Source organism: Salmo trutta, chromosome 17, assembly GCF_901001165.1.
Source record: "Salmo trutta chromosome 17, fSalTru1.1, whole genome shotgun sequence".
NCBI lineage: Eukaryota > Metazoa > Chordata > Actinopteri > Salmoniformes > Salmonidae > Salmo > Salmo trutta.
This window is the reverse complement of record NC_042973.1, coordinates 56,164,919-56,179,732: the sequence shown is the minus strand read 5'-3', so window position 1 is coordinate 56,179,732 and position 14,814 is coordinate 56,164,919. Positions and strand designations below refer to the sequence as shown.

General features: G+C 40.5%; 1 pseudogene; it reads right to left on the bottom strand.

Annotated features, from left to right (window-relative positions):
* Nucleotides 1–394: 394 nt before the first annotated feature.
* The window catches only part of LOC115152442 (zinc finger protein 208-like), a 339,225-nt pseudogene continuing 324,805 nt past the window's right edge, over nucleotides 395–14,814 (bottom strand).

The window sequence follows — 14,814 nt, the reverse complement described above, 5'->3', positions numbered from 1 at the left end:
AACAGCTCAAAAACCACATGGAATCTGGGAATAATGTGAACATCACTGGTTAGAGGAACCTTTGTAGAAAACAGATTACTACATTTTGAAGTGTTGCATTTTGATTCCAGTGGGTCACCAATGTGGTAAGTGTAACACAACTCTTTTTTTGTTAGTCACTTTTTGTTAAATCACATAAATAATACTCTTTCAATTCAGAGCCTGGATTTTCCCCCTGAGTCTAATATCCATATCATGTTGAAATCAATAGAACAGGGGACAAACGTTTAGGGTTCTACATTGTGACATCATTAAAATACTCCTTCTACAATGTTAAAACATTCTACATTGTGACATTAATTCATTGATATCATGAAACAACTCCTTCATGTATGTATTTTCTGATATTTGATCAGAGATCTTTAATCAGATTATCTCTGGTCACAGCCTTGAGGTTTCTCTCCTGTGTGTGTTCTCTGGTGTATCTTCATATGGCTAGATGTTATAAATAACTTCCCACATTGAGTACAGCTATAGGGTTTCTCTCCAGTGTGTTTTCTCTGGTGAACAGTCAGATTGCTGACAAAGTAAAACTCTTCCCACATTCATCACAGCTATACGGTTTCTCTCCTGTGTGTTCTCTGGTGTGATACCAGGTTGCTTAGCTGAGTAAAACACTTCCCACATTGATCACAGATGTAAGATTTCTCTCCTGTGTGTGTTCTCTGGTGTGATATCAGGCTGGTTGAATGAGTAAAATTCTTCCCACATTGAGTACAGCTATAAGGTTTCTCTCCTGTGTGTGTTCTCCTGTGAAGAGTCAGAATGCTAGATGTAGTAAAACTCTTCCCACATTCATCACAGCTATACGGTTTCTTTCCTGTGTGTGTTCTCTGGTGTCGAGTCAGATTGCTAGAATCATTATAACTCTTCCCACATTCATCACAGCTATAAGGTTTCTCTCCTGTGTGTGTTCTCTGGTGTATCTTCAGTTCTCCAGATTGAACAAAACTCTTCCCACATTGAATACAGCTATAAGTTTTCTCTCCTGTGTGTATTCTCTGGTGTATCTTCAGTTCGCAAGATTGAACAAAACTCTTCCCACATTCAGTACAGCTATAAGGTTTCTCTCCTGTGTGTGTTCTCTGGTGTATCTTCAGTTCACAAGATTGAACAAAACTCTTCCCACATTGAGTACAGCTATAAGGTTTCTCTCCTGTGTGTGTTCTCTGGTGAAGAGTCAGATGGCTCGTAGTAGTAAAACTCTTCCCACATTCATCACAGCTATATGGTTTCTCTCCTGTGTGTATTCTTTGGTGTGATATCAGGCTGCCTAGCTGAGTAAAACTCTTCCCACATTGATCGCAGCTATAAGGTTTCTCTCCTGTGTGTGTTCTCTGGTGTAATATCAGGCTGGTTGAATGAGTAAAACTCTTCCCACATTGAGTACAGCTATAAGGTTTCTCTCCTGTGTGTGTTCTCTGGTGAAGAGTCAGATGGCTCGTAGTAGTAAAACTCTTCCCACATTCATCACAGCTATATGGTTTCTCTCCTGTGTGTATTCTTTGGTGTGATATCAGGCTGCCTAGCTGAGTAAAACTCTTCCCACATTGATCGCAGCTATAAGGTTTCTCTCCTGTGTGTGTTCTCTGGTGTAATATCAGGCTGGTTGAATGAGTAAAACTCTTCCCACATTGAGTACAGCTATAAGGTTTCTCTCCTGTGTGTGTTCTCTGGTGAAGAGTCAGATGGCTCGTAGTAGTAAAACTCTTCCCACATTCATCACAGCTATATGGTTTCTCTCCTGTGTGTATTCTCTGGTGTGATATCAGGCTGCTTAGCTGAGTAAAACTCTTCCCACATTCATCACAGCTATACGGTTTCTCTCCTGTGTGTATTCTCTGGTGTGCTATCAGGCTGCTTAGCCGAGTAAAACTCTTCCCACATCGATCACAGGTATAAGGTTTGTCTCCTGTGTGTGTTTTTTGGTGTACATTAAGATGGCTAGATGTATCAAAACTCTTCCCACATTGAGTACAGCTATAAGGTTTCTCTAGTGTGTGGATTCTCTGATGCATTTTAATGGCTGTTGATGAGGTGAATCTCTTCCCACAGTCAGAGCAGCTGTGAGTTCTCTTCCCTGTGGGTCTCTGCTGGTGTTTCTTGAGGTGTTCTAATGTGGAGAGACTCTTCTCTGCCTTGTCAGCATCATGAGGTTGTTCAGGCTCCCCAGAGGATCCACAATAGTCGTGTCTCTCTCCTGTGTGAATGACAAAGTCAGACAGATGGTTAAAGTCCCACAAGAGTGGAAATCCACTGTTTATTTGAGGTAAAGGGTGATGCCCAGAGCATTCCCATGAAGTTGTACAACAATTGAAGTCTGTTAAATTTGAAAATGGAGACAGTCAAGATAGCAACAATAGTCAGATTTAGTCTTGTTTTCACATTAGTAGTAACATCTAAGATTGTAGACTAGAAATAAGTTATTCATGTTGTTGAAACCCTAAGCAATGTGCCAGATGACTTCTGGTCTCCAATATAGGCCCCTTTCTGTGTTTGCTAAAATTGCGGCACGAGGGCAATGCAAGTTGTTGTAGAAACTCCTCCCGCTAATGAAGAAACCACTAGTTATGGATGTAGTATATCTGGTAATGAGGAAACCACTAGTTATGGATGTAGTATATCTGGTAACGAGGAAACCACTAGTCATGGATGTAGTATATCTGGTATTGAGGAAACCACTAGTCATGGATGTAGTATATCTGGTAATGAGGAAACCACTAGTTATGGATGTAGTATATCTGGTAATGAGGAAACCACTAGTTATGGATGTAGTATATCTGGTAATGATGAAACCACTAGTTATGGATGTAGTATATCTGGTAATGATGAAACCACAAGTTATGGATGTAGTATATCTGGTAATGAGGAAACCACTAGTTATGGATGTAGTATATCTGCTAATGAGGAAACCACTAGTTATGGATGTAGTATATCTGGTAATGAGGAAACCACTAGTTATGGATGTAGTATATCTGCTAATGAGGAAACCACTAGTTATGGATGTAGTATAACTGGTAATGAGGAAACCACTAGTTATGGATGTAGTATATCTGGTAATGAGGAAACCACTAGTTATGGATGTAGTCTATCTGGTAATGAGGAAACCACTAGTTATGGATGTAGTATATCTGGTAATGAGGAAACCACTAGTTATGGATGTAGTATATCTGGTAATGAGGAAACCACTAGTTATGGATGTAGTATTTCTGGTAATGAGGAAACCACTAGTTATGGATGTAGTATGTCTGGTAATGAGGAAACCACTAGTTATGGATGTAGTATATCTGGTAATGAGGAAACCACTAGTTATGGATGTAGTATATCTGGTAATGAGGAAACCACTAGTTATGGATGTAGTATATCTGCCTGGAGCAAAAATGGTTTGCTCCATTACCAGGTTGCTTATGAGTACATTTCACACTACTTTGGATTATAATTGTAAGGCTCGTTTGAATGTCTTGCTTAATATAATGTTTGTGTCATCATCGCAAATCAACCACTTTGTACTTAAAAAACACTTCAACCAGTAAAATGCTCTATGGCTTTTCCATCAGCCTGAAAATGAGGGTTTGCACACTGTTTGCCAAATTGGCCCATAACTTCACCTAACAAAAACAGAGACCTACTGTAGGACCCATAACTTCACCTAACAATAACATAGACCTACTGTAGGACCCATAACTTCTTCTAACAACAAATATAGGAAAATAGCTCTGTGTGTTGTACAATAGCCTATCCATCAAGGAACAGTTCTCTACACATTATGAGCTAAGTATCTCTGTGTGCAAACAGACTAACGAGACCCTACAGTAAATCAAGCAGACAATAACATTATAAACATCAATTTGTTAAGGATCTTGGATCCAAAGTGGAGCACAGCATAACTGTCTTTACCAGAGTAATGAATGAAGAAGCACTTTGGTTGTTGTTGCATGTCGTGATGTTTGTCATGTGACTGTCATTCAGAAAAAGATTTCCTGGATCAGCTGATGATAGTTGAACGTGACTAACAAAACAGCTACAGTATTAAGAATTATGTGTAATTATTGAAGAACCGCGTTAATGACAGTATCCATTTGGTTGTTGTAAATAAAGTTAAGATGTTTTAATTTCATTTTTTTTTCACCTTTATTTAACCAGGTAGGCCAGTTGAGAACAAGTTCTCATTTACAACTGCGACCTGACCAAGATAAAGAAAAGCAGTGCGACAAAAACAACAACACAGAGTTACACATGGAGTAAACAAACGCATAGTCAATAACACAATAGAAAAGTCTATATACAGTGTGTGCAAATGGAGTAAGGAGGTAAGGCAATAAATAGGCCATAGTAGCAGAGTAATTACAATTTAGCAGATTAACACTGGAGTGATAGATGTGCAGATGATGATGTGCAAGTAGAAATACTGGTGTGCAAAAGAGCAAAAAAAGTAAATAAAAACATGGGGATGAGGTAGGTAGTTGGATGGGCTATTTACAGATGGACTATGTACAGCTGCAGCGATCGGTAAGCTGCTCAGATAGCTGATGCTTAAAGTTAGTGAGGGAGATGAAAGTCATCAAATTCAGCGATTTTTGCAATTCGTTCCAGTGATTGGCCAATGTAGGTGTTGGCTTTGGGGATGACCACTGAGATATACCTCCTGGAGCGCGTGCTATGAGTGGGTGTTGCTATGGTGACCAGTGAGCTGAGTGAAGGCGGCCTAGCAAAGACTTATAGATGACCTGGAGCCAGTGGGTTTGGCGACGAATATGTAGCGAGGGCCAGCCGAAGAGAGCATACAGGTCGCAGTGGTGGGTGCTATATGGGGCTTTGGTGACAAAACGGATGGCACTGTGATAGACTGCATTCTAGTTTGCTGAGTAGAGTGTTGGAGGCTATTTTGAAAATGACATTGCCGAAGTCAAGGATCCGTAGGATAGTCAGTTTTACGAAGGTATGTTTGGCAGCGTGAGTGAAGGAGGCTTTGTTGCGAAATAGGAAGCCGATTCTAGATTACATTTTGGATTGGAAATGCTTAACATTAGTCTGGAAGGAGAGTTTACAGTCTAGCCAGACACCTAGGTATTTACAGTTGTCCACATATTCTAAGTCAGAACCGTCCAGAGTAGTGATGCTGGACGGGCGGGTGCGGGCAGCGATCGGTTGAAGAGCATACATTTAGTTTTACTAGCGTTTAAGAGCAGTTGGAGACCACGGAAGGAGAGTTGTATGGCATTGATGCTCGTTTGGAGGTTTGTTAACACAGTGTCCAAACAAGGGCCAGATGTATACAAAATGGTGTCGTCTGCGTAAAGGTGGATCATAGAATCACCCGCAGCAAGAGCAATATCGTTGGTATATACAGAGAAAAGAGTCGGCTCGAGAATTGAACCCTGTGGTACCCCCATAGAGACTGCCAGAGGTCCGGACAACAGGCTCACCAGGTGAGAACCAGGTGAGTCAGTCATTTGAGAAACCAAGGCTGTTGAGTCTGCCGATAAGAATACGGTGATTAACAGAGTCGAAAGCCTTGGCCAGGTTGATGAAGATGGCTGCACAGTACTGTCTTTTATCGATGGCGGTTATGATATAGTTTAGTACCTTGAGCGTGGCTGAGGTGCACCCGTGACCAGCTCGGAAACTGGATTGCACAGCGGAGAAGGTACGGTGGGATTCAAAATGGTCAGTGATCTGTTAGTTAACTTGGCTTTCGAAGACTTTAGAAAGGCAGGGCAGGATGGATATAGGTCTGTAACAGTGTGGGTCTAGAGTGTCACCCCCTTTGAAGAGGGGGATGACCGCGGAAGCGTTCCAATCTTTAGGAATCTCAGACGATTCGATTACATTTACGTCATTTAGCAGACGCTCTTATCCAGAGCGACTTACAAATTGGTGCATTCACCTTATGATATCCAGTGGAACAACCACTTTACAATAGTACGATACTAAAGAGAGGTGGAACAGACTAGTAATAGGGGTTGCCACAATGGCGGCGGATAATTTTAGAAAGAGAGGGTCCAGATTGTCTAGCCCAGCTGATTTGTACGGGTCCAGGTTTTGCAGCTCTTTCAGAACATCAGCTATCTGGATTTGGATGAAGGAGGAGCTGTGGAGGTTTGGGCAAGTAGCTGTGGGAGGTGGGGAGCTGTTGGCCGGGGTTGGGGTAGCCAGGAGGAAAGCATGTCCAGCTGTAGAGAAATGCTTGTTGAAATTCTCGATTATAGTGGATTTATTGGTGGTGACAGTATTTCCTAGCCTCAGTGCAGTGGGCAGCTGGGATGAGGTGCTCTTATTCTCCATGGACTTTACAGTGTCCCAAAACTTTTTGTAGTTAAAGCTACAGGATGCAAATTTCTGTTTGTAAAAGCTAGCTTTTGCTTTCCTAACTGACTGTGTGTATTGGTTCCCGACTTCTCTGATAGGTTGCATATCGTGGGGACTATTCGATGCTAGTACAGTACGCAACAGGATGTTTTTGTGCTGGTTGAGGGCAGTCAGGTCTGGAGTGAACCAAGGGCTATATCTGTTCTTAGTTTTACAATTTCTGAAAGGGGCATGCTTATTTAAGGTGGTGAGGAAATTACTTTTAAAGAACAACCAGGCATCCCAGTTTAGGTCACCTAACAGAATGAACTCTGAAGATAGATGGGGGCAATCAATTCACATATGGTGTCCAGGGCACAGCTGGGAGCTGAGGGGGGTCTGTAACAGGTGGCAACAGTTAGAGACTTATTTCTGGAGAGATTCATTTTTAAAATTAGAAGCTCAAACTGTTTGGGCATAGACCTGGAAAGTATGACAGAACTTTGCAGGCCATCTCTCTAGTAGATTGCAACTCCTCCACCTTTGGCAGTTCTATCTTGATGGAAAATGTTGTAGTTGGGGATGGAAATTTCAGAATTTTTGGTGGCCTTCCAAAGCCAGGATTCAGACACGGCAAGGACATCAAGGTTGGCGGAGTGTGCTAAAGCAGTGAGTCAAACAAACTTAGGGAGGAGGCTTCTGATGTTAACATGCATGAAACCAAGGCTTTTACGGTTACAGAAGTCAACAAATGAGAGCGCCGGGGGACACACAGGGCCTGGCTTAACCTCTACATCACCCGAGGAACAGAGGAGTAGGATGAGGGTACGGCTAAAGGGTATCAGAACTGGTCGTCTAGTGCGTTGTGAACAGAGAATAAAAGGAGCAGATTTCTGGGCGTGGTAGGATAGATTCAAGGCATAATGTACAGACAGGGGTATGGTAGTGTGCGGGTACAGTGGAGGTAAACCTAGGCATTGAGTGACGATAAGAGAGGTTGCATCTCTGGAGGCAACAGTTATGCTAGGTGATGTGTCAGGGAAATTGCAAGATTATGTTATAATGCTTATAATGGTTGTTTTATTTTACAGAATAGAGTATTCTGTTAACTATTGTGTGTGTGTGTTCTACTGAGGATGGGCCTCTATGAGATAACACTGACAGAGGAGATTTACGATGTCTTTGGGTAATAAAGCCTAAAGAGCATCCAGAGAACATGAGCTAATGGTTCTGTTCTATACCGTACCAGGAAGAGACGGTTCCAGTTTGGAGTAGGAGGACCAGACACTGGTCTATACAATGAAAACTGTTGACACAGCAGATGCTGTCTGCTATGTATTATAGATATCTTTCATACAAATGTTAACATTGTGACCATTCTATGTATCTGTTGTTCGTCATGTAGGTTGAAAGATGTGTATCTTGGCTATAAAAGATCTTTGTACTTTTGTTTTGCCACTCTCAACGGATCATTAGAAAATGGTGAATCGTTGATAAGTCATTGCTATTGCAAAGCTCTTATTATTAAAGATTTAGTTTAAGTATAACTGACTTGTGTGAAGTTAGTCTCTCCTCATTTGATAGTAAAGAAATTAACCACCACAGAGGTAACGCATGTGTGGGAGGTGGGACAAAAGAGCTCTCTGAGGCATGTTGAGTGGGACTAGGGGCTCCGCAGTAAAATAAAGCAATAACTACCCTAAACAACAGTATACAAGACATATTGACATTAGAGAGATAAAGCGAGGCATAAAGCAATCACAGGTGTTGATTGGGAGAGCTAGCTAAGACAACAACAGGTAAGACAACAGTTAATCAGCTAAGACAACAACAACAGGTAAAATGGTGATGAATGGGCAGAGAGGGTCAGTTAACTACACACAGGGCCTGAGTTCGAGGCTGGGGCCGACAGATAAACAAAATAAACAAAATGGAGTACCGTGATTAATGAACAGTCCAGCAGGCATCAGCTATGTAGCCAAGTGATCATAGGGTCCAGTGAACAGCAATATACAGTTGAAGTCGGACGTTTACATACACTTTAGCCAAATACATTTAAACTCAGTTTTTCACAATTCCTGACAACTAATCCTAGCAAAAATTCCCTGTCTTAGGTCAGTTAGGATCATCACTTTATTTTAAGAATGTGAAATGTCAGAGTAATAGCAGAGGATATTTTCTACCTGCAGGCTTTATGTAGGCAATTTTTTACAGTTGGCAATAAAAGTTACTTTTAGATTTGTATAATTTTCATTTAGATTTAGATAGAATGTAGATTAATCACAGACAATGATTTTGAGATACTATTATAAATTCAATTAAACTGTTCCAGTAAAATGTGCATATTAAAATCATAACTGGCACCAGATCAGTAGAAATGGTCAGATAAATTTGCACTCCAAATGTAGGTTGCCAACTGCTTGTGTCGAAGCCTATTACCAGCAACGTCAGAATTTATGAAGGCCAGCAGGACGTGGTTGTTCAGGAAGAGTTTATTCCTCTGGTTGGGCTATATTGATGTAATGGCATGAAAACAAAAATACTGAAAATTATACAATGACTTATCAACAGCTCTAATAATTTTCGCCCCACAGGAAATCTACACCGGCAGTTATAGAATATACTATATAGCCTAGAAACCTGGTTAAACTATCATTATGACATCATGGATGAATTCTAGAATATACTATATAGCCTAGAAACCTGGTTAAACTATCATTATGACATCATGGATGAATTCCAGAATATACTATATAGCCTAGAAACCTGGTTAAACTATCATTATGACATCCTGGATGAATTCTAGAATATACTATATAGCCTAGAAACCTGGTTAAACTATCATTATGACATCATGGATGAATTCTAGAAGATACTATATAGCCTAGAAACCTGGTTAAACTATCATTATGACATTGTGGATGAATTATAGAATATACTATATAGCCTAGAAACCTGGTTAAACTATCATTATGACATCATGGATGAATTCTAGAATATACTATATAGCCTAGAAACCTGGTTAAACTATCATTATGACATCATGGATGAATTATAGAATATACTATATAGCCTAGAAACCTGGTTAAACTATCATTATGACATCATGGATGAATTCTAGAATATACTATATACCCTAGAAACCTGGTTAAACTGTCATTATGACATCATGGATGGCCAGTCCTTGTATTCATAGTGTAGTCAATTCAGGGGGTAGCCCTGAGCTGGACTCAAACCTGGGTCCAGCGACTGTCAAGTCAACACCTTATAATTGTTATGCCAAGATGTCTGAACTGGATGGGGCCACAGGGCCACAGTGTCTCCTGACCCCTCCTATCTCAGCCTCCAGTATTTATGCTGCAGTAGTTTATGTGGCGGGGGGCTAGGGTCAGTCTGTTACATCTGGAGTATTTCTCGTCTTATCCGGTGTCCTGTGTGAATTTAAATATGCTCTCTCTAATTCTCTCTTTCGGAGGACCTGAGCCCTAGGACCATGCCTCAGGACTACCTGGCATGATGACTCCTTGCTGTCCCCAGTCCACCTGGTCGTGCTGCTGCTCCAGTTTCAACTGTTCTGCCTGCGGCTATGGAACCCTGACCTGTTCACCGGACGTGCTACCTGTCCCAGACCTGCTGTCCCAGACCTGCTGGAACCCTGACCTGTTCACTGGACGTGCTACCTGTCCCAGACCTGCTGTTTTCAACTCTCTAGAGACAGCAGGAGCGGTAGAGATACTCTCAAAGATCGGCTATGAAAAAGCCAACTGACACTTACTCTTGAGTTGCTGACTTGTTGCACCCTCGACAACTACTATGATTATTATTATTTGACCATGCTGGTCATTTATGAACATTTGAACATCTTGGCCATGTTCTGTTAATCTCCACCCTGGCAAAGCCAGAAGAGGACTGGCCACCCCTCAGTGCCTGGTTCCTCTCTAGGTTTCTTCCTAGGTTCCTTCCATTCTAGGGAGTTTTTCCTTGCCACCGTGCTTCTACACCTGCATTGCTTGCTGTTTGGGGTTTTAGGCTGGGTTTCTGTACAGCACTTTGAGATATCAGCTGATGTAAGAAGGGCTATATAAATAAATTTGATTTTGATTTGAACTTCTTGACGAGGTCGCTAGGTTTTGGGTTAAGGTTGATACAATAGTTTTCTCTATGAATTTGAGAGTGGTTACATTTCTCCAGCCCCCATCCCTCAACTGTTTACCAAACCAAGTCTCTGGGCAGCCATTTTGTTGTTGTTTAAATCCTAGGTTGTCCCTTTAAAAAAGCCACACAACAATCAATCAACCAATTTGCAGTTGAAACAATGACAAAGCTGTAATTCCACCACTGTTTTGGTTATAAGATGATGGATGGGGCTGGGGAAATGTAACTGGTCTCTAATTCATAGACAGACCTATGGATACAAGGACTGACCATCAATGATATCAACATTATAGTTTTAACCATGTTTGAGGCTATACAGTGTTGATTTACATTGTTTCTAAACAGAGTAAAAAAAGCTTATTTGGGGTTCTGATGGGGTACAACAGTTGAACTAAGCTCATGAGGCATGTGTTATATTCTTCAAGAATCAATGGCTATAAATTAATAATTTAAAAGTCCAAATATGAATGTAGCAATTGCAGATTTCCCCTTTAACACCACACATCTGTTCAACAACTGCAGAGTTTGTGCCTCTGTTTTTAAGACAGTACTTACTAGTGTTAATCAGGGAATGGTTTCTCAAAACCATCTTACTGCTAAGTTCACCGTTAGAACCATTGGGTGCCTGAAGATGCGTTTGGGAAACCGGGCCCAGATATCCATTTTCCTCCTCCTTTGTCACTCCAAAAACGACATCCTCCTCCTCTTTCACTCTAAACGCGTCTTCCTCTTCTTTAACTGAAACGTCTTTCTCTTCTTCTTTCACGGTAACAGCCTCAGCCTCTACTTCTTGTTTTACTGTAGGAGGAGAGTAGCTTAGTGAACTCATGGTCGGGGATGTTAGCTAGCTAGCATTAGCGACTAGCCTAGATCTAAGCTAACCTAGCAAACCAGCTAGCTGACAAACAACGTAAATATATAATTAAATGGGCCAACAAGTACATACAACAGAAGTGTGTTTAAAACACAGCGACTAATATACACCAAACCAGTGTAAAGAGCGTGAATGTTGTAGCTATGTTTGCTAGAAAGCTACCGAGGTGTCTGACTAGCTGTTGTTGTTGAAGGAGCGTTCCGTCCACTAGATTATACGTCACACTGGCAGCATCGCCTGAACCTAAAAGACGCACATCGCCATCTGCTGACTGGAGGGGGCAACGCAGTTGAGGAACCAAACGTTTATTTTTCATTTATTTCATAAAATATTAATATTACATTAAGTCGTTCAAAGAGAAGCATGTGTTGATTGATTTGTGTTTAATAAGTGAGAATTGAAAACAAACTTTACACCCACTACATATTTGCGTTGAACCATACTTCTGACATGGATCATTTTGACCCCAGAGGCATATCTTTTATCATAGCCAAAATGTGGTTCATTCAATTCTTCCAAATTTTCATGACTTTGTCAATCAACTTGTTCTTAAGAAATCTATATCATGGTTTAGTGTTTCTGTATCAATATGGACTTTTAACAAATTCAAATCCTTTGGAGTCATTTTGACTCCAGCCAAAAGCATCTTTGATAAATAGGACGTTTATTTCAAATCAAAATCACATTTTATTGGTCACATACACGTGTTTAGCAGATGTTATTGTGGGTGTAGTGAAATGCTTGTGTTTCTAGCTCCAACAGTGCAGTAATATCTAACAAGTAAAATCTAACAATTTCACAACATATACCCAATACACACAAATCTAAGTATTTGAATCTAGGTTTCTCTGTAGACATGATCCATCCCACCAGAGGGTGGAGGGGCTCCTGTAACAGTGGTTTTAACCAGATAGACACCTGCAGACACACATTATAGTGCCTCTCATGTACTCTCCTAAGATTGGACTCTTCTATACCACGTATCACATGACTGTGTACAAAACTGCAAGGGGTATACAGTGCATTCATTAAGTATTCAGACCCCTTCACTTTTTAAACATTTAGTTACATTACAGCCTTATTCTAAAGTTGAATAATTTTATAATTGAATAATCAATACCCCATAATGACATCACAATAACCCATAATGACAAAACAAAATCATTTTTTAAAAACATTTTTCCAAATGTATTTACTTAAGTATTCAGACCCTTTGCTATGAGACTCGAAATTGAGCTCAGATGCATCCTGATTCAATTGATCTTCCTTGAAATGTTTCTACAACTTGATTGGAGTCCACTTGTGGTAAATTCAATTGATTAGACATGATTTGGAAAGGCACACAACTGTCTATATAAGGTCCCACAGTTGACAGTGCATGTCAGAACAAAAACCGAGCCATGAGGTCAAAGGAATTGTCCATATTGCTCTGAGACAGGATTGTGTCGAGGCACAGATCTGGGGAAGGGTACCAAAAAATGTCTTCAGCATTGAAGGTCCCCAAGAACACAGTGGCCTCCATCATTCTTATATGGAAGAAGTTTGGAACCACCAAGACTTTTCCTAGAGCCGGCCGCCCGGCCAAACTGAGAAATCGTGGGAGAATGGCCTTGGTCAGGGAGGTGAACAAGAACCCGATGTTCACTCTGACAGAGCTCCAGAGTTCCTCTGTGGAGATGGGAGAACCTTCCAGAAGGACAACCATCTCTGCAGCACTCCACCAATCAGGCCTTAATGTAGCAATGATTAAATTGTCAAAATTTATTTCAATGGACAATTCAGTGAACTGTTCTGTGAAAGGAGTCGGCTAGAGATGACATGCAGGAGCTTGCAGGGATTTGTAGTCTTGCATGTCGTCTACTTTGATGCTAATTAGCTTTTTAGAATCCGAGAGTAAAGAGACACAAATATATTGATACAAGTATTTGTATTGATTATGGATCCCCATTAGTTCCTGCCAAGGAAGCAACTAGTCTTCCTGGGGTTTATAATGGATCCCCATTAGTTCCTGCCAAGGCAGCAGATACTCTTCCTGGGGTTTATTATAGATCCCCATTAGTTCCTGCCAAGGCAGCAGCTACTCTTCCTGGGGTTTATTATGGATCCCCATTAGTTCCTGCCAAGGCAGCAGCTAGTCTTCCTGGGGTTTATAATGGATACCCATTAGTTCCTGTCAAGGCAGCAGCTACTCTTCCTGGGGTTAATTATGGATACCCATTAGTTCCTGCCAAGGCAGCAGCTACTCTTCCTGGGGTTTATTATGGATCCCCATTAGTTCCTGTCAAGGCAGCAGCTACTCTTCCTGGGGTTTATTATGGATCCCCATGAGTTCCTGCCGAGTATGGTTAGGGAGCGTGCCAGCCTGCCTGAACCGCCCCTGAATTAACAGGTATCAATGATGGGTTATGAACTAACAGGTATAAATGATGGGTTATGAATTAACAGGTATAAATGATGGGTTATGAATTAACAGGTATAAATGATGAGTTATGAATGAACAGGTATAAATGATGGGTTATGAATTAACAGGTATAAATGATGGGTTATGAATGAACAGGTATAAATGATGGGTTATGAATTAACAGGTATACATGATGGGTTATGAATGAACAGGTATACATGATGGGTTATGAATTAACAGGTATAAATGATGGGTTATGAATTAACAGGTATAAATGATGGGTTATGAATTAACAGGTATAAATGATGGGTTATGAATTAACAGGTATAAATGATGGGTAATGAATTAACAGGTATAAATGATGGGTTATGAATTAACAGGTATAAATGATGGGTTATGAATTAACAGGTATACATGATGGGTTATGAATTAACAGGTATACATGATGGGTTATGAATTAACAGGTATAAATGATGGGATATGAATTAACAGGTATAAATGATGGGTTATGAACTAACAGGTATAAATGATGGGTTATGAACTAACAGGTATAAATGACGGGTTATAAATGATGGGTTATAAATGATGGGTTATGAATTAACAGGTATAAATGATGGGTTATGAATTAACAGATATAAATGATGGGTTATGAATTAACACATCCCCTCCAGGCATTTCAATACATTCAGGACTTCTTATAGTGAGCATAACATGACAATACATGACATCTAAGTAGCTGAATATTCTTTTGGACTAATAATCTAACAGTTTGAAGGACACAACTCCTGTTATTCTGGTTAAACAGTGAGAGACTAGTTGATTAAGGAGTGGGAATTTTTTTACAATTAGGAAATAATATGTCATGTTTTACTTGTACCTCAGCCAGCATTGTGAATGGTTAGGAAATAATATGTCATGTTTTACTCGTACCCCAGCCAGCATTGTGAATGGTTAGGAAATAATATGTCATGTTTTACTCGTACCTCAGCCAGCATTGTGAATGGTTAGGAAATAATATGTCATGTTTTACTCGTACCTCAGCCAGCATTGTGAATGG